The sequence below is a fragment of the Brassica napus genome, chromosome C9 (genome assembly GCF_020379485.1).
Source record: "Brassica napus cultivar Da-Ae chromosome C9, Da-Ae, whole genome shotgun sequence".
Lineage (NCBI taxonomy): Eukaryota > Viridiplantae > Streptophyta > Magnoliopsida > Brassicales > Brassicaceae > Brassica > Brassica napus.
In genome coordinates, this window is record NC_063452.1 from 12675904 (window position 1) to 12695967 (window position 20064).

At 37.6% G+C, this 20064-nt stretch overlaps 1 pseudogene; it reads left to right on the plus strand.

Annotated features, from left to right (window-relative positions):
- The first annotated feature begins 16857 nt into the window (after positions 1 to 16857).
- Positions 16858 to 20064, plus strand: LOC106394981 (annotated as a pseudogene).

Below are 20064 nucleotides of genomic sequence, written 5' to 3' on the forward strand. Positions count from 1 at the left end.
GATTGAGAAACCATTTTTAATAAATAAGGAAGTTTTAAAGAGAAATTGAATATCACATTTTGATGTTGTATAAATATTGGTTTAATGAGTTGTAAATTACTTATTTATGTAAATCCTAAAACAGATTATATGCCTCAATCGTGTTTTTTTGCAAGTTGTTCTTGTTTGATTCGTGTTTGTGCACAACAAATCTCTTCTTGCTTTGTTTGTGTGTGTGTTTTTTATCCGAAAATAGAAAAAACTGCTTATAATTAGTCCACGATTAGTTCCTGCTTTTTACTAACTCGTTAGGTTCATACCAACAGTCCAACTCACATCTATCGTACTTACATTGATACTTCTACTGTTCTACATATTATGGGTAACTTAGGAGATCTCTACTTTCCTACTAGTGTAAATGGCTTTGATGGTGCTGAGAAATCGCTTATGTAAGCTGTTAATGTAAAGAAACCACCCTTGATAGTGCTTAGCACTAGGCCAAGACCGTAATACCCGAGAACCCGAAATAAACAAGAAAACTTTTAAGAAGATCTCTCAAAGAGATTTAGAGAACTTTGAGTAGAACACTCTTTCTTTAAGAAAACTTTCTTAAACTTTACTTGTTCAACTTCTTGTGTTACTACAAATGAAAGGATGATGAGGTATTTATAGCCTCCTAAACTATCTTAGAAAGATCTAGATTATTCCACCATCACCTCCTTACTTCTTAGATATTTTCTTATTCTCTAGATTTTTCTAATACAATATCTAGATTTTTTTTTCTTGAGGAGGTGATGATAATTCTAGAAAGATTCTAGAACTTGAGCTTAATTTTGGGTTTAGTAGTTTATTGGCCCATAATTAAGCATAACCCAAAATCAAGTTTAACTTCAATACTCTCCCTTAAACTTGATTTTATCCACCATTCCGAGCTTGGAGCGGAGTATCTCGAACTGACCTTTAGGTAACGACTTGGTGAAGATATCAGCAATGTTGTCCTCGCTTCGAACCTCCAATGCTTCAATTGTTCCATCAAGCACCTTCTCCCTTATGAAATGATGTTCCAATTCAATGTGCTTCGTCCTTCCATGGAACACTGGATTATTGGCCAGCTTAATGGCACTTTGATTATCTCCATAGATGGTAACCGATTTATTTATTGGCTCGAACAAGTCTTCAAGGAGTCTTCGAAGCTATATACATTCTTGGGCTGCGAGTGTTGAAGCTTTATACTCTGCTTCGGTAGTGGACAAGGACACCGTTGCTTGTTTCTTGCTGCACCATGAAATGCTTGTATCTCCACACAAGAACACAAAACCCGAAGTTGATTTTCGATCATCTAAATCTCCACCAAAGTCAGCATCTGTGAAACCATGAAGAGAAACCTTGGCATTATACTTGTACATCAGTCCCATGCCAAGTGTTGTCTTCACATACTTCAATATCTTCTTTGCTGCTTCTAGATGTGGCTTCCTTGGTTCCTGCATAAACCGGCTTACAAGGCCAACCGCAAAGGCAATATCTGGTCTTGTAATGGTTAAGTATAGAAGACTTCCAACAAGAGAGCGATAAGGTCGAGGATTGGCTAACAAGGATCCTTCATCGTGTTTGAGCCTTATGTCGGTATCCAGTGGAGTAGAACGTACCTTTCCTTGGTGTACTCCAAACCTGTCAACAATCCTTTTCGCATAACCTTGTTGGCCGATGAATATTCCATCCTTTACCCTCTCGACCTCTAGACCAAGAAAGTGATTCAGCTCACCTAACTTCTTCATCTCAAACCTCACCGACATATCCTCTTGTAGACGAGCAATTTCAGCATCGTCATTTCCAGTAATGATCATATCATCCACGTAGAGGAGAACTACTACATGAACTCTTCCACTTCTCTTGAAGAATTGGCTTGAATCAGCACTTGATGCCATATACCCGCAAAACTGAAGAAATTGAGCAAGCTTTCCATACCAAGCCCGTGGAGCTTGTTTTAACCCATACAAGGCTTTCTTTAGCTTGCATACATGGTTAGGATACTCTTGTGACTCAAAACCAGGTGGTTGCTCCATAAAAATTTCCTTATCAATCTCACCATAGAGAAAAGCATTCTTCACATCTAACTGCCATAGTTTCCATCTAAAGCTTGCAGCTAGTGATAAGAGTGAGCGTACCGTAGTCATCTTTGCTACCGGACTGAAGGTCTCATCATAATCTTCTCCGTACTTCTGAGAGAATCCTCGAGCAACCAACCTTGCTTTGTATCTATCGATGCTCCCATCCGCCTTTCTCTTTAGTCGATACACCCATTTACAAGAAACATGTTTAGCATCCTTTGGTTTCGGAACCAAATCCCATGTTTCATTTTTCATGAGAGCATCAATCTCTTCCTTCATTGCGATCATCCATTCTTCAACTCCTTTTGCTTCTTCATAAGATGATGGTTCATCTTCATCGAAAGGAGCTGCAAAGTAACAAGAGTAAGTGGTGACGAACCTTTCATCTCTGAACCGAGCGGGTTTGACAATGTTCCTTTTTGGTCGTTGATTGGCGATAGAACCATGATCATGCTCCTCTTCTTCATCTTGGTCAATGCTCCCCCTTTCACCTTGAGTCTCCTTTTCAAAGCTTTCATTACTACTTGGAACTTGAATAATTTGTTCATCTGTCTTGGAGGAACATGAACCATCATGCTCATCTAAGACTTGATGTGGTCCATAGTAGGATGAAACTTCGTCAAAGACAACATCACGAGACACTGTGTATTTATGTGTCTCTGGATCCATACACCTCCAGCCCTTTCGTTGTTCATCGTAACCGACAAAGATGCACTTCTTTGCCTTTGCTTCCAACTTTGTTCTTTGGGAGCACTACAAGAAATATGTACATTGTTAGCGCGAGAAATATGCTATATTAGATGTTTTATAGCGAATTCATAAATGCTATGTATACGGCAGCCATCATAGGTACCCCATCTATGATAGCGTTTTTTGAACGCTACGAAATGTGAAGATATGATAGCAATACTCGAATGATATTATTAACTTAACTATAACGCTTGATTTGTGCTATGATGTATTTATAATGATATCGATATAATGCTATAATTAGAAATAAAATAATTAAAAATTAATTTGATTATTTAATTAAAATTAATTAATTAGAAATTAAATCGAAAATTAAATATAATTAGAATGAAATTTTATTTATTAATTAAAATCAGTTTACAAATAAAATCAGTTTTACAAAACTAAACCAAAAAGTAAAAAAAAAGGTAAACCATAACAAATTAAACCAAACACTAAGTAAACACACATTAAACCAAAACCTAATTAACCAATCCTAAACCTAATCCGCCTCCTTCCTCAAGCACCACCGCATCTACTACGTCTTGCTTCCGCGTCCTCGTGCTTCATGCCTCAGGCTCAAAACACCTTTCTCTGAACCACATCTACCACTGCCTCCATGTCTGGTTCGTCACTACCACCATCTCCGCCGCATCGTCTTCTCCCTCTGTCATCTCCGCGCCACCTCCGCTGCATCTTCTTCTTCCTTCTTCATGACGTCGTCTCCTTTCACGCCTTCATATTCGCTACCGAACCAGAGGACGAGGCTTCACGGAGAAGGCGGCCGGAAGAGTAACACAGAGGAAGCTTCACGGAGTAGGCATCAGGGAGGAGAAGGAACCATCCGGATAGGAGGAGAGGAGGAGTGTATAGGAGTGATGTGTATTTGGATCTCATGTGTATTTGCAGATTGAAGTGGAGAAGAAAGACTTTGTGGTGGTTAATTCTGGATGGAAAAGAGAGAAGAAGATAAGAGTTGGCCAACGAGAAAAGAGAAAGAAATCACAAATGAATGTTTTTGAGCCATTTGATTAAAAATCAGTGGTCAGAAATGATAATCCTTCTTGTGCAAGATCAACCAATGAGAAGAGAGTACGGAGATAACAAAAGAATGCTTTTGGGCCTTTGGATTAAACCAATCAATCAATGGCCAATATAATTCCATGTTTTTATGATTACCAATAAAATAATTTATTTTCTTCATTTATTGGTGTTAATAATATCAGTTGTATAAATAACTTTATTTTTCATGTTTAAGCTGTTGTTATTAATAATTATATATTTGAGAATATGGTTCGTTTAAAGTTTAATGGTTACTTAAAGTTTTATGTGTATAAGTTTATGGTCTAGGGTTTGAAATAAAGTGTTAGTGATTAATTTTTTAGAATATAAAATTTATGATTTGGAGTTTATAATTAATTAAATTTAGTGTTATGATGTAAGGTTTGGAGTATGTGGTTTGGGATTTAGATGAAATTTGAGAATAAAATTTGAAAATTAGCTAGATTTGTAATTTATGTGTTAAGTTTGGTGTTTAAATTGGAAATATTATTTTTACTGAGTAGATTTATAATTTATGGCACATTAAATATATATTTTGGGTTTGAAGAATAGGGTTTGGAGTTTAGATATAGGGTTTGGAATTTAAATAATTTAGGGGTTATAAATGTTAAAATAAAGTATTAAATATAAATGTTAAGACTTAGTTATAAAGTTAAAGTTATAAAACTAAAGAATTTTAGAAATTACAAATTAGGTTTAGATATAAAAAGAGTTTATGAATTGGTATTTAGTTTAAGTTTAGAGTTTTAGTGTTTGAAATATAATGTTTGAAAATGGTTTTTCTTAGCGTTATGAAAATGCTATTATATGCTTTTGATATGATTACTGAAGCCGCTAAATAATGTCTTTGACGCTTAAGTATAATTTCCCGCTAAGTATTGGTGGGTTCAATAATTTTATCTTCCGCTCACTTAATTTTTAAAATAACATTAATTAAGTGCTATTTTAGGATTTACTCTATCATAGCATTTATCTAATGCTATTATAGAGTACCGAAATTTCAAACTCATCTACGATAGCAGTTTAGTAAAACGTGTTATAACAATGTGCTATCAATGTGAACTTTTTTTGTAGTGGAGTCGAACACATGAACGTAGCAGACCGATCTAAATATCCTTAGATGCTTCACCGTCAGCTTCTTCCCGTGAATCATCTCGTAAGGCGACTTCATGTTGTTTGGACTAAGTGGCATCCGGTTGATGACATAGGCTGCGCATCTCATGCCTTCTGCCCATAAGGCCTTTGGCAAATTCTTATCATGTAGCCAACTTCTGCACGTCTCAGTTAGATGTCTAATTTTTCTTTCTGCTACTCCATTTTGTTGAGGTGTATACGGACATGTATATTCTCTCTTAATATCATTCTTGTGGCAAAAAGAGAGAAACTCTTTTGACATGAATTCTCCTCCATTATCCGTCCTTAGAGTCTTTAGCTTCCGGCCAAACTCTCCTTCCACGGTAACCTTGAATTCTTGAAATCTTTGAAATACTTCTGATTTTTCCTTCACAAAGTATACCCAGGTGTACTGTGAGAAATCATCTACGCACAGCAACATGTAGCGAAACCCGGAATAGGAGGATGTTCTTGCTGGACCCATCAAATCACTATGGACCTTCTCCAATGGACCGTTGCACCTTGAGGTTGAATGATCAAATGGAAGTCTATGTGACTTTCCATATTGACAACCTTCACAAATTTTTCCTCCATCTTGAATCTTCAATTTTGGAAGCCCATGAACCAAATCTTTATTCACCATGACCTTAAGCTTGGTCATATTTATATGGCCAAGTCTAGCATGCCAGATGGAAGCATTGTCATTCGTACTCATCTTCTCCACATAGGCCTGTGAGGCCGATAAAACATATAAATCTTTGACGCGTGCTCCAGTGTGAACAACATCCGCCTTTAATTCTTTAATATTCCTTAAGAACTTAACGTCTCTTGGGCCAAATAGAACATAATTACCTGAGTCGACCGCATTCACCACCGAAAGAAGATTCTTCTTTACTCCAGGGACATGGTACACATTCTTGAGGGTGATCGGTTCTTCATCATCTCCTTTAATGACAACAGTCTCTTCTTTCTCAACTCGATGGATTGAATTATCAGCGGTAATAATGGCTTCTTTCCCGTCATGACGTTGAAGACTAGAAAATAACTTCTCATCTCCGGTAATATGATGGCTACAACCCGAGTCTACAATCCAATCATTTCTCAAGTTTTTAGTTGTGGGTGTACCTGGATGTGTAGCCTCCACCGTGAAACATTTCCCCCATTCTTCATCTTCCGTATGACTTTTTGACTCCACCATATTTGTTTCCTTCAACTTGACTCGACAATCCCTTTTGAAATGCCCAAGCTTTCCACACCGATAGCACTTGAACTTTTTCTTATCCATAGAAGATCCTTCACTTCCATCATTGTGTCTTGAACCTCCATCTTTGTATTTCGCCTTGAAGCTTTGTTGTCTCCGAGCTACAAAGGCGCTTCCCGAGTCATCATTGATTTTGACTCCTGACATTTGCATGGCTAATGACTCTTGCGAAGCTAGCAAATTTTCAAACTCTTCCAAGGAAGGTTGTGTAGTCCATCCTTGAACCGAAGTCACAAACGGTGTATATTCAGGCCGTAGACCTCGAATGATAGACCGCTTCAACCGTGCTTCAGAAATTGACTCCTCCGGATTTAGAGTATTAATCTCAGAGCATAGGTTCTTTACCTTGATAAAAAACTCCGAGATTGAAGACTCCCCCTGCTTCGCATTCGCAAGCTCATTCTCTAATAATTGTAGTTTAGCCTCATTCTTCTTGTTGAACAATTGATCTAAAGCTTGCCAAATGGAACTAGCGGAAGTACACCTTGAGACATGCTCAAATATGCTTGAAGATATGGACCTCTTCAAAGCAAACTCCGCCTTGGCATTCTTCCGTGTCCACTCCTTTGTCGCTTCCGGGGTTGCAGCATTTCCCCTTGGTGGTGTTGTGTTGTTACCACCGACGACATCCCATAAGTCCTCACTCACCAGGTATGACTCCATGCATGACTTCCATAACCGGTAGTTAGATTGGTTTAGGATTTTCATTCCCAATCCAACAACACGACCCGTTGATTCCATACTTATATAGACCCGAGCTCTCTTTAAAAACCGATCTTGATGAGCACAAGATTAGCTTGGCTCTGATACCATGTAAAGAAACCACCCTTGATAGTGCTTAGCACTAGCCCAAGACCGTAATACCCGAGAACCCGAAAGAAACAAGAAAACTTCCAAGAAGATCTCTCAAAGAGATTTAGAGAACTTTGAGTAGAACACTCTTTCTTTAAGAAAACTTTCTTATACTTTACTTGTTCAACTTCTTGTGTTACTATAAATGAAAGGATGATGAGGTATTTATATCCTCCTAAATTATCTTACAAAGATCTAGATTATTCCACCATCACCTCCTTACTTCTTAGATATTTTCTTATTCTATAGATTTTTCTAATACAATATCTAAATTTTTTTTCTTGAGGAGGTGATGATAATTCTAGAAAGATTCTAGAACTTGAGCTTAATTTTGGGTTTAGTAGTTTATTGGCCCATAATTAAGCATAACCCAAAATCAAGTTTAACTTCAATAGTTAAATTTCCTTTCTTTTCTAATTCGACGAACTAAACACTTCAAAGTTCCACGTCGATGAACTGGAGACCGTTCCAAACACATTTAAGCAAAGCTTGAATAATATAAATGTGAAAGGGCCATAACACAAGATTCGTTGTTTCTAGTTACTCGTAGACTTGGAACCGAACTTTGTTTTTCAAAGTCTTTACTACTTTAATAAATAGTGAGTGGTCTTCTCTTTTTGAAACATATTTATGTGGAACAAATGCATATATTAAAGTCTTGTGTACATATTTTTTTTCCAAGCTTATGTTGAGGACCCCAACTTAAAGAACTACACATATGTGCACTACAAGAAAACAGCAACATACTGAGGGAAAAAATCGTCGGTATGTCATCGGAATAACGTTATTCCGACGACATACCGACGAAACAAGTCCTCGGAAAGAACTCCTCGGAAATTCATTTTTTCTCGGAAATCCCTCGGAATTTTCCGACGGAATTCCGAAGAAACAAATTTCCGAGAAAATTCCGAGGACCACATGTTCGTCGGAAAGCTCCTCGGAATATACCGAGGGAGAGCTTCCTCGGGATATTTCGATGGATTTTCCGATGGTCCAATCCTCGGAAGTTCCGACGAAATGTTCCTCGGAATTTTCATCGGAAGATTCCGAGGAAAGTGTCCCTCGGAAAATTCCAAGGATCGGTGTCCCTTGGAATATTCCGAGGAACGATATCCCTCGGAATATTCCGAGGAACATGTCCCTTGGAATATTCCGAGGAACGGTATCCCTCGGAATATTCTGAGGAACATGTCCCTCGGTATATTCCGACGGACCCCGTTCCTCGGAATTTAAAAAAAATATTTTTTAAAAAAAAATAAAATTTTTGAAATTTAAATTCGAAAATATAAAATTTAAATTAAAATTGAAATCATTAAAATTAAAATTAACATTTATATTAAAATTTAAATTCGAAAATATTCAAAGTTTCACAAATAAAAATAAAACATTCCAAGTTTTTGGAAAAAAAAAACTACGGGTCTGGCACGTCCGGGAACACCTCGTTCGGGTACATCCTCTGCATCATCTCCATCATTTGCTGGTTCAGCCTCCTCTGTGCCTCATAGCCCGTCTGTTGAGCCGCCATCTGGGTCTCCAACAAAGATATGCGATCATCCTTGTCCTTAAACTGAGCCGTAAGTACTTCTGGATCAACAAAAGGCGGTGGTGCAGAAGGAGGAACCGACCGGGTGCGACGACCCAAACCGACCAAACGTCCCCTGTTCTTTGGAACCGACTGAAATAGAAAATAGCCAAATTTACAAATTTAAATCAAGAAATAAATGAATTGAACTTTAAAAAAAAAAAGAACTTACGGATTCAACGATTTCGTTGATTCGAAACCTGGACAAGTTGGTCGAAGCCGTCGAAGCGTCATCCTCGGTTTGAAGCTGAGACACTTCGTCTTGCACCTGAGTTTGGACCAGGCTGACCACTTCCCTCACAAGACCATCATCAATCTGGCCGGTCTTCTTGTTGGTATACGCCCTCTTCATTAGAGCGAGATCATCAACCGGCTCGCCATCATTTTCTTCCGCCTTGAAAAAAAACATAAATTAAAGAAACATTAGAAATTAGAAGAAATGGACAAAAAATAAAATTTCAAAACTTAAATAATTGAAAAAAAAAGCAGCTGAACTTACCATGCGATCTCCCAGAGAGGCAATAGATTGAGCACCCAGGTTATACTTGAAGACGCCCTTCCCTTTACGGTCGCTCCTGCGGTTGGTGGAGTTGGTGTAAGAAGTTTCTTTCGTCTCTTCCTTATCCCGATGCGCACACAACTCCGTCCAGACCGTGTTGTTTATCGACTTTGGGACCTTTTAATAAAAAAAAAATAGTTTAATAAATTAAAAAATAGTTTAATAAATTAAAAAATTGTTTGATAAATTAAATCAAACCTTATTGATTTATCACTTCTTCTTCCACTCGTGGATCTGCTTCCCGTAGTTGTCCATAACTTTATGGACGAAGTGGTGATAGATAAAGAGCGTCTCATCGGAATTCCAGTTGAACTCTTGCTGAAAAAAAAAACACAATCAGTAGAAAATTTATATTAAAGATTAAAAATATAAATAAAAAATTAGAATACTTACCGCAAACTGACGAAACCACAGATGCTGCTTGTCGGTAGGGAAGTGAGTGAAAATCGGATGTCCATTGTCGATGGCCGAGTACATCATACGGTTGATCCATGTGCTGATCCCGTTCCCGGATCGGTTGAACCTAATAAAAAGAACAAACGCTTAATAATGAATCAAATTTTAATGAAAAAAAAAATATGTTTAATTACCATGTTTGACCCCGTCCATGTGGATACGGAGTGAGATAGGGAAGATGGTCACGACCAGGCTGTCGAACCAACTCCGTAACACTCATCACGCCTGGAGGACCCGGAGGAGCAGGAGCGGCTGCAGCAGCGGGAGCGAGAGGAGCGGGAGCGGGCGCAGCAGAGGGAGATGTATGGTAGGAGCTGTGGGGCGAAGGAGAATCCTGAAAATGGCTGGAATCCCGAGACTGGCTCCCCGTACCATCACGACCACGACGTTGTCGAGGCCGAGTCTGATCATCATGAGACCTGTAAATTAAAAAATATATATTTAATAAATATAGAAATATATAAATTAATTTTATATTTTTTAAAAAAAATCCCAAATAATAGTTTTTAATCACAAAAAAAGTTTTATAGATATTAAAAATGTTTAATAAATATAGAAATTTATATAATATAAATATATATATAAATTTTTTTTTTTAAAAAATCCCAAATAATAGTTTTAAATCACAAAAAAAGTTTTATAGATATTAAAAATGTTTAATAAATATAGGAATTTATATAATATAAATATATATATAAATTTTTTTAAAAAAAAATCCCAAATAATAGTTTTTAATCACAAAAAAAAGTTTTATAGATATTAAAAATGTTTAATAAATATAGAAATTTATATAATATAAATATATATATTAAAAAAAAAATTCCAAATAATAGTTTTTAATCAGAAAAAAATAATAAAAAATTCTAAATCAATTCAACAAAACAAATTATTCAACCAAATCACAATTCTAAACCTATTATACAACCAAATCACAATCCTAACCAATCACCCTAACAAAAATCTATCAAATCTACACAAAAACCTAACAAATATAACCTAAGAGAGTGGGATAGTGTCCTTACATGATTTGTGTAAGAGAAGGGGGAGATCGCCGGAGATATCGTCGGAATTCAGGGGGAAATCGCCGGAGAGGAGAGAGGAGCCGCGCAGAGGAAGAAGAGAGAAATGGGGAAGAAGAAGTGGCTCGTGGTTATAAAACCTAGGGTCCGACAGATACTATCCGTCGGAATTCCGTTGGAATTCTAATTTCAATTTTCGCGAAATATTTGCCCGGTTAAATGAAAATATTCCGAAGAAATTCCGACGGATACTAAAATATCCGTCGGAATTCCGTCGGAATATTCCGAGGAAATACCGAGGAACTAGTGTTTGGGGTTTCAAAACATCAATTTTTTTGCCGTATTTCATTTCTTATACAATTGTAATGCATACCATTGAGGATTCTTTGTATAGATGATCATAAACCATGAAATAACAAATTTCAAAACGAATTGAAAGTATTCCCTTTACCGTTCATTAAAGTGTATAAGTGTTTCTCTTATGTTGTGGGGATTTCGTTCATACAATCGGAAAAGTGTTTATTATAGGGTAAGGAACAAATTTTTGACTTCATAATCAGTCTAAGACACTTAATAAGGGTTATATAAGTGTTATTCAAACCGCAAAACGTTGTTTTCGGTTTAAAAACCCTATTTCCTCGGAATTTCCCCGGAATATTCCGAGGGAATTCCGAGGAAAACCTTATCTTCCTCGGAATTCCGTCGGAATATTTCGAGGAAATACCGAGGAACTTGTGTTTGGGCTTTCAAGACATCAATTTTTTTTTGCCGTATTTCATTTCTTATACAATGGTAATGCATACCATTGAGGATTCTTTGTATAGATGATCATAAACCATGAAATAACAAATTTCAAAACGAATTGAAAGTATTCCCTTTACCGTTCATTAAAGTGTATAAGTGTTTCTCTTATGTTGTGGAGATTTCGTTCATACAATCGGAAAAGTGTTTATTATAGGGTAAGAAACAAATTTTTGACATCATAATCAGTCTAAGACACTTAATAAGGGTTATATAAGTGTTATTCAAATCGCAAAACGTTGTTTTCGGTTTAAAAACCCTATTTCCTCGGAATTTCCTCGGAATATTCCGAGGGAATTCCGAGGAAAACCTTATCTTCCTCGGAATTCCGTCGGAATATTCCGTAAAAAAAAATCGATGCTAATCTGTTTCTGAGTCATCATCACCAGATGAATCTGAATCTGGATCTTGGTGAAACTCTCCAATCACTGGTTCATCCTCTACGTGAATGACGGCTTCCTCTTCGAAGTCGGTTAAATCGACAACAAGGCCAACTCCAGCTAAATCTTCTGCTGCACTTAAGTTGCCGGATGTGCTTGGTTGTAGTGGGTCTTCCAGCTCAGAACTTCCCTGAACTCGGTCTCTCGGGTTGAGTCTTGTAATAGTAACCCATGGATCATCTCTGTTCCTTACCCGGGGGTACTTGATATAACAAACCTGTAATATTTAAAAAATTATTAGTAAAATTATAAATTAATACACATGATGATGAATCATTACACATGATGAATCATTCTAAATAATTAACATTTAATTACCTGATCGGTCTGAGAAGCAAGAATGAAAGGATCATAATATTGCAGCTTTCGCCTCGAATTTACTGATGTAACACCAAATGCATCTGTTCTCACACCTCGATCTAGAGTGTTGTCGTGCCAATCACAATAGAAAACAGTACAGCGCAATCCAACTATGCCCAAATACTTGATTTCCAAAATCTCACGTATGTGTCCGTAGTATACATCATCTCCTGATGCAGAACAAACGCCAGCATCATAAGTCGTACTCGAACGTCTCCTCTTCTGAGTTGTGAATGCATATCCTCGAGTACAAAACCTCGGATATGACTTCACAACAAATTTTGGTCCAACGACCATCTCGCATATCCAATCGTCAAATGTTTCACCTCTGGCCAAACCAGCAGACACCTATATTAATAACACATATATATGTTATATCAATAAATGTGAATTAGTATAAATATGTGATAAATGATATTTTAATTTGTTTAAAGCACTCACATAAGAAAACATCCATCCAGATAATTCTCTCTGCTTCATTTCTTCTAGCTCGTCCTCTGTGGCGTATCTATATTCGAACCGTTTTTCTGCCATGAAAATCCTGTACATATGATGACAATAATGTAATTAATTAAGATTTAAATTTCAACTTGTTAAAATAAAAATTTGTAAGCTAATTTATTTACCTCTCATATTGAAGAACATCTTCGCAGTTGGTGAGCAAATATGTTTGCAAATTACTGCGCTCCTGCTTAGTAAGTCGACGGTCCTTTGGTTTTCCGCTAAGTCGTCCAACGTCTGTGAAAATGTCTGGAACCGTAACATGATATGTTGCTCGTTCGCCTCTATCATCATGCCGAGCAGGTCTTCTGTTTTTGGTCTGAACTTCTGCTGGAAAGTAGTACTCGGCAAAGTTTGAAGTTTCTTCATTGATCATCTGTGCGACTATAGAACCTTCCACCCTACTTAAATTTTTCACCATCTTCTTCAAATGGAACATATACCGCTCATACAGATACATCCATCTACACTGCACAGGACCTCCAAGTTCCAATTCTCTTGACAGGGGAATAACACGATGCTCCATAACATCAAAAAATGAGGGAGGAAATATCTTCTCAAGGTTGCACTGAATCACGCCTATGTTAGTCTTAAAATTTTCAATACCTTCAAGAGTCACTGATCTCGTGCATAAATCGCGGAAGAAACCACTTATCCTTGCAATTGCTTCATGAACATTTCGTGTTAATAGTTCCTTGAAGGCAAACGGAAGGAGGCGCTGCATCATTACATGGCAATCGTGGCTTTTCAAGCCAGTAAACTTTCCTTCCTTTCTGTCGATACAGTTACGCAAATTAGATGCGTAACCTTCTGGAAATTCCACATCGTTTGAAATCCAATCAAAGAACGCATTTTTTCCCTCTGCATCAAGTCGGTATATGGGAAAAGGAGCCCTACCATTCTCTTCAACATGAAGTTCTGAACGAGCACATATATCGACTAAATCCAGTCTTGACTTCAAATTATCCTTTGTTTTACCTTGAACATTAAGGATCGTGTTCATGAGATTGTCAAAAAAAGTTCTTCTCAATATGCATGACATCTAAATTATGCCTTAGCAGATGATCCTCCCAGTATGGCAGATCCCAGAAAATACTTTTTTTGTGCCAGTTATGTAGGTCTCCAACAGCATCTACCGGAAAACGCTCATGTCCACCGACGTCTGGCGTCCTTTCTGCACCAAAATCTCTTAGTTGTGTCTTCAAATCTTTCCCACAAATTTCCGGAGGTGGACTGTCAAACACCCTCTTGTTCTTCGTAAACAAATTCCTACTCCTACGATATGGATGATCAGGTGGTAGGAATCTCCTGTGACAGTCAAACCAACACGTTTTCCTTCCGTGTTTTAGTTGGAAAGCATCAGTGTTATCTTGACAATATGGACATGATAGCCTTCCATGCGTTGTCCATCCAGATAACATACCATATGCTGGAAAATCACTTATTGTCCACATTAGTACTGCCCGCATTTGAAAGTTTTCTTTACACGAAACATCGTATGTTTCAGCACCTTGAGCCCATAGTTGTTGCAACTCATATATTAGTGGCTGAAGAAACACATCAAGTGATCTCTTAGGATGCTCTGGTCCGGGAACGAGAATCGAGAGAAACAAAAACTCTCGTCGCAAGCACAAGTTTGGGGGTAGGTTGTATGGTGTAAGAATGACTGGCCATAGAGAATACTGTCTTCCACTCTTGCCAAACGGGCTGAAACCATCAATACATAATCCAAGGTAGACATTTCTTCTCTCATACGCAAACTCGGGATACTTTGATTGGAAATGCTTCCACGCTTTTGCATCTGAAGGATGTCTGATCTCACCATCTGTTGAGTGCTCCGCATGCCATCTCATTGGTTGCGCTGTGCGTTCAGACAGATACAACCTCTGCAACCTTTCCGTCAAAGGCAAATACCACATCCTTTTATATGGCACTGGAACTCTTCCACTCGTATCTTTATAACGAGGCTTTCCACAAAATTTGCATGTAACCCGCTGTTCATCCGCCCTCCAATAAATCATGCAGTTGTCGCTGCATACATCTATTACCTGATACGATAAACCAAGACCGGCTACGAGTTTCTGAACCTCGTAGTATGAACCAGGAGCTACATTATCCTTGGTAGAATACCTTTTACAAAATCAGCAATCGCATCCACACAGTATTCAGCCAAATTATAATCTATTTTAATGCCCATCAATCTTGTAGCAGATGATAAAGCTGAATGATCATCTCTGCAACCTTCGTACAATGGTTGCTTTCCAGCATCCAACATATCATAAAATCTCCTAGCTTGTGCATTGGGTAAATCTTCCCCTCTAAAATGATCATTTACCATCTGCTCAGTACCTACACCATAATCTACATCCATTCTAATTGGTTCTTCTAATCTAACCGCTGGCTGAGGTTCGCTAGTACTACCATGTTCATAATCTGTTTCCCCTTGATGATACCAAATTTTGTAAGTTCGTGTAAACCCACTCAAATATAGATGAGTCCAAACATCCAACTCTTTAATAACCTTTCTATTTTTACAGTTAGAGCAATGACATCTTAACATACCTGTTTTTGCTTCCGGTTGTCGGTGAACTAACCCCATGAATTCGGTTATACCTCGTTGGTATTCTTCCGTAAGCAATCTCGTGTTCGGATCCAAATGAGGTCGATCGATCCAAGAACGAAAATAATTTGAAGAAGACATGTTTTTTATGAATCAAATTCGTGTGTAAAGAGAGTAAGAGGGAGGATGAAGATATGGAGTGAATGAAGAGGAAGAGGGGTGCTTGTATTTATAGTTGAAATCCTGCCGACATACCGAGAAAATTCCGACGGAATTCCGACGGAAAAGGCTAGTTCGTCAAAATTTCCTTGGGAATTTTTAAAATCGCCCAACGGCTCTCTAACGGCTATAATATATCCTCCCTCGGTTTTTTCCGAGGAATACATTTTTCCTTGGTATTCCATAAGAATATTCCGACGGATTAATATTTCCTCGGAATTCCGTCGGTATATTCCGAGAAAATTCCGAGGAAACCAAATTTTGTGTTTTCTCAGAATATCCTCGGAAATTCCTCGGGATATTCCAAGGATTTCATTTTTCATCGGAATGTCCGTTGTTTTCTTGTGGTGGTGGTTGTAGTTTGTGTACATAGCTTAAAGTCTTGAGGTAGAGAACAAATCAATCTTCCTCTCTTTTAAGTTCAAGACTCCTCTCTCATAAGTCAAGATTTTGCCTCAATACACAGAAGGATCTAAGAATTGATCTGGTAAAACTTTTAAATTACTTAGTAAGGATCTAAGAATTATGGGTTCAATCATGCGGTGAGAAGTCTGCTCTCCAAAGAAAATTAAAAGATGGAAAGTATAAGCTTTGCCGTAAGGGATCGATGTATAGACTTAAAGATCCAGTATTTTCTTGTCATTGAAAAAACATTTCTAAGTCACTTGCGCAAGCAGTTTGAAGTAAGATAAGGTACTCATGTTTCTTATGCGACTTGAAGAAAGACATGTCGTAAGTAATAACCAACATGTTTGCTGGAGTTGCTCAGTGTAGGAAAGTAGGAGATACCATTCTTTCATTATTTTTTCTGTCAACTTTTTCTTTTCATATATAACTATGGTCGATTGGAAAGGGTGAAAGCCTCCTAAGTTTGAAACCCCTAGATACTCATCTTTGTGACTAAGCGGCATGGATTTTTAACTTCCACGTAGAACAAGAAGGTTTGCCTGTCGCCGGTGGACCAGCTTCCTAGAAATTAGTCTGGACTTCGGCCATAAAAAGCCAGATGAATACAGGATAGTATACACAATTTAAAATTTATATCTGATCATGACTCATTTTTTATTTTATTTTTCTCTCAAAATCTCTTTTATATCGATAATAAAAGAATACAAATAATTAGGGTCCAAAATATCCGAGATTGTTTTTCCTTTGTACGAATAATGAAAATTTCCAATTGTGAAATATCCAGGTAGCAATTAATTGGTAGTTTCCAGTAAGATTCTTACTTAAAGTCTTTTTAGGGAACCATATCTTACTTTTCAAAGGTCTTTTGTGAATTATGCACAGATGCTTAGAAATGAACGATAGCGAAGATTATTAGTCATGCCACAATCATTTTGTGACATTTTAAACTTTAAACGACCACCACGTAACAACTAACATTAACAACTCCGTAAATACAAAGAAGCATCCTTTTTTTTTTCTTGTAACACAGAAGCATCCCGTTTAATTTTTGTTTTTATATAGCTTTCCATTACACATTTAATTTCAACATAGCTGATTTTATTTATCTTAAGACTACTCATTACACATTTCCCTATCTCTTAGCTTGTCTCTCATGGCTTCTTCTTCCTCATTTACGTCTCGTAACTACAGCTACAATGTCTTTGCGAGCTTCTACGGTCCTGACGTCCGTAAAACACTTCTCAGTCACATACGTGAACAGTTTACCCGCAGCGGGATCACTATGTTTGACGATCAGGAGATTGTGAGAAGCGCAACCATCGCCCCTTCACTCACAGAAGCTGTAAGAGAATCGAGGATCTCGATTGTGATTCTCTCCAAGAACTATGCTTCGTCAAGCTGGTGTTTAAATGAACTAGTAGAGATATTGGAGTGCAAGAAAGCTATGGGGCATATAGTCATGACAATCTTCTACGGAGTGGATCCTTCCGATGTACGGAAACAGACCGGGGAATTCGGGATAGCTTTCAGTGAAACTTGTGCAAGTAAAACAAAGGAGGAGAAGCAAAGATGGAGACAAGCTTTGAACGAAGTGGGTAACATTGCTGGAGAAGACTTCTTAAGATGGTAGGTCTTTCTTAATTTTACTTTATTATTTCTTAGTCTTTAAAGTGTTAATTTTAAGTTTTTTAACTTTTCTTTTCATTCTATTTTCTCAGGTCAAATGAAGCAAAAATGATCAAGAAAATTTCCAGAGATGTTTCAGATAAACTGAATGCTACACGGTCTAGGGATTTTGATGGCATGGTTGGACTTGAACCTCATTTGAGAGAAATGGAGTCTTTGTTAGATTTCGATGATGATGGAGTTAAGGTGGTCGCAATCTCTGGTCCTGCAGGCATTGGTAAGACTACCATTGCTAGAGCAGTACATAGCTTGCACTCTTATAGGTTCCAACTTACTTGTTTTGTTGACAACCTTAGGGGAAGCCATCCCATCAGTTTTGATGAGTATGGTTTGAAGTTGCGTTTACAAGAAGAGTTTCTTTCGAATATTTTGAAACAAGATGGTATTAGGATATGCCATTTAGGTGTGATAGAAGAAAGGCTACACGACCAGAGAGTTCTCGTCGTTCTTGATGATGTGAACAATATAAAACAATTAGAGGCGTTGGCTGGAGATATTTCTTGGTTTGGTCCTGGAAGTAGGGTTGTGGTTACCACAGAAAACAAAGATCTTCTGCATCAACATGGTATCAACAATACCTACCATGTGGGGTTTCCATCTACAGAAAAGCTCTTGAGATCCTGTGTGGATATGCTTTTAGAAATAGCTATCCACATGATGGTTTTCAAGAGCATGCATTAAAAGTAACTGACCTTTGTGGTAACCTTCCGCTGGGTCTACGTGTGGTGGGTTCATCTTTACGCGGGAAGAAAGAGAACGAATGGGAAGATGTAATGAAGAGGTTGGAATCTGTTCTTGATCGAGATATTGAGGAAGTACTAAGAGTGGGCTATGAAAGTTTAGATGAGAATGAGCAAACGCTATTTCTCCACATTGCAGTATTCTTCAACTATGAAAACGGCAATCTAGTGAAAACCATGTTCGCTGAGAGTGACTTGGATGTCAAATACGGGTTAAAAGTCCTTGAAAACAGATCTCTAATAGAGTTATATAACAAGAAGGAAACAATAAATATGCACAGATTACTACAACAAGTGGGTATAAAAGCCATCCATAAACAAGAGCCTTGGAAACGTCGGATCCTGATAGATGCTGCGGAGATACGTGATGTTCTTGAACTCGCCAAAGTAAGTCCTTTCTCTTGTGTGTTATATTCTTTGTCCATTGGAACTTTATTGCTAACAATATGTTATCATTTGGAATGATAATGGTGTAGGGAACTAGATTTGTCTCCGGTATATCATTTGATATATCTGATATCGATGAGGTATCTATAAGCCCAATAGCTTTTAAAAGAATGCCAAAACTTCGATTCCTCAGAGTATACAAAAGCAAAGAAGGTGGGAATGATGTAATTCATATACCTGAGGAGATGGAGCTTCCGAGTCGTCTAAGATTACTAGAGTGGAAGGCATACCCAAACAAGTGTCTTCCTCCTACCTTTCATCCTGAATATCTTGTGAAACTTGATATGCAAGGTAGCCAGCTAGAGTACCTCTGGCAAGGAACCCAGGTTAGTGTTGCATTTTCATCCTGAAGATATATGTTCTTTCCTGTGTTTTAAAAATTGCGGCACTAGTCAGCAAATCCGATGTGAACGGAATGATTTTTTTTTAAAGTTGGTTTTGGCTTCAAAAGTCTGTCTAGACGCCCGCCTAAACACCACCTAACAATGTATTTAACAATTAGTTTTTTCTCTTCATGTTATATGATGTTCAGCCGCTTACAAATCTCAAGGAGATAGATTTGCAGAGGTCTTTTCAGTTGAATGAGCTCCCTGATCTCTCAAATGCTACAAATCTTAAAGGATTGTATCTAAGTTATTGCCAGAGCTTGGTAGAGCTTCCACCCTCTTGTTCAAGTCTCGATAAACTAAAGGATTTGTGGATGGATCACTGCACAAACCTACAAGTCATTCCAGCTCACATGAAATTGGCATCTCTTAAACGTGTCAGTATGAAAGGATGCTCAAGACTGAGACATATTCCATTTATGTCAACCAACATTAGGCAGATGGATATATCAGAGACGGCGGTTGAAGATGTGCCTGCATCAACCAGCATTTGCGCTCGTCCTATGGATTACTCCATGATCGGCTGCCAAAAGCTTAAGGAAATAACACATCTCCCTCTATATGTAACTGAACTAGACCTAAGAAAATCTTCTGTTGAAAAGATTCCAGATTGCATCAAAGATCTTCGTCTACTACTTAAGCTAAAGATCTCTGTGTTGGAATGAAAAACTTTGTAGAGATGGAGAAAGTGTTTTAAGTGTTTGAAGAGAAAGAAATTTTGTGAAGAAGAAAGATTTAATAACTTAGAAGAAGATTTTTATTACTTGTTACAAGCTTTGTTTATTTCTTGGTGATA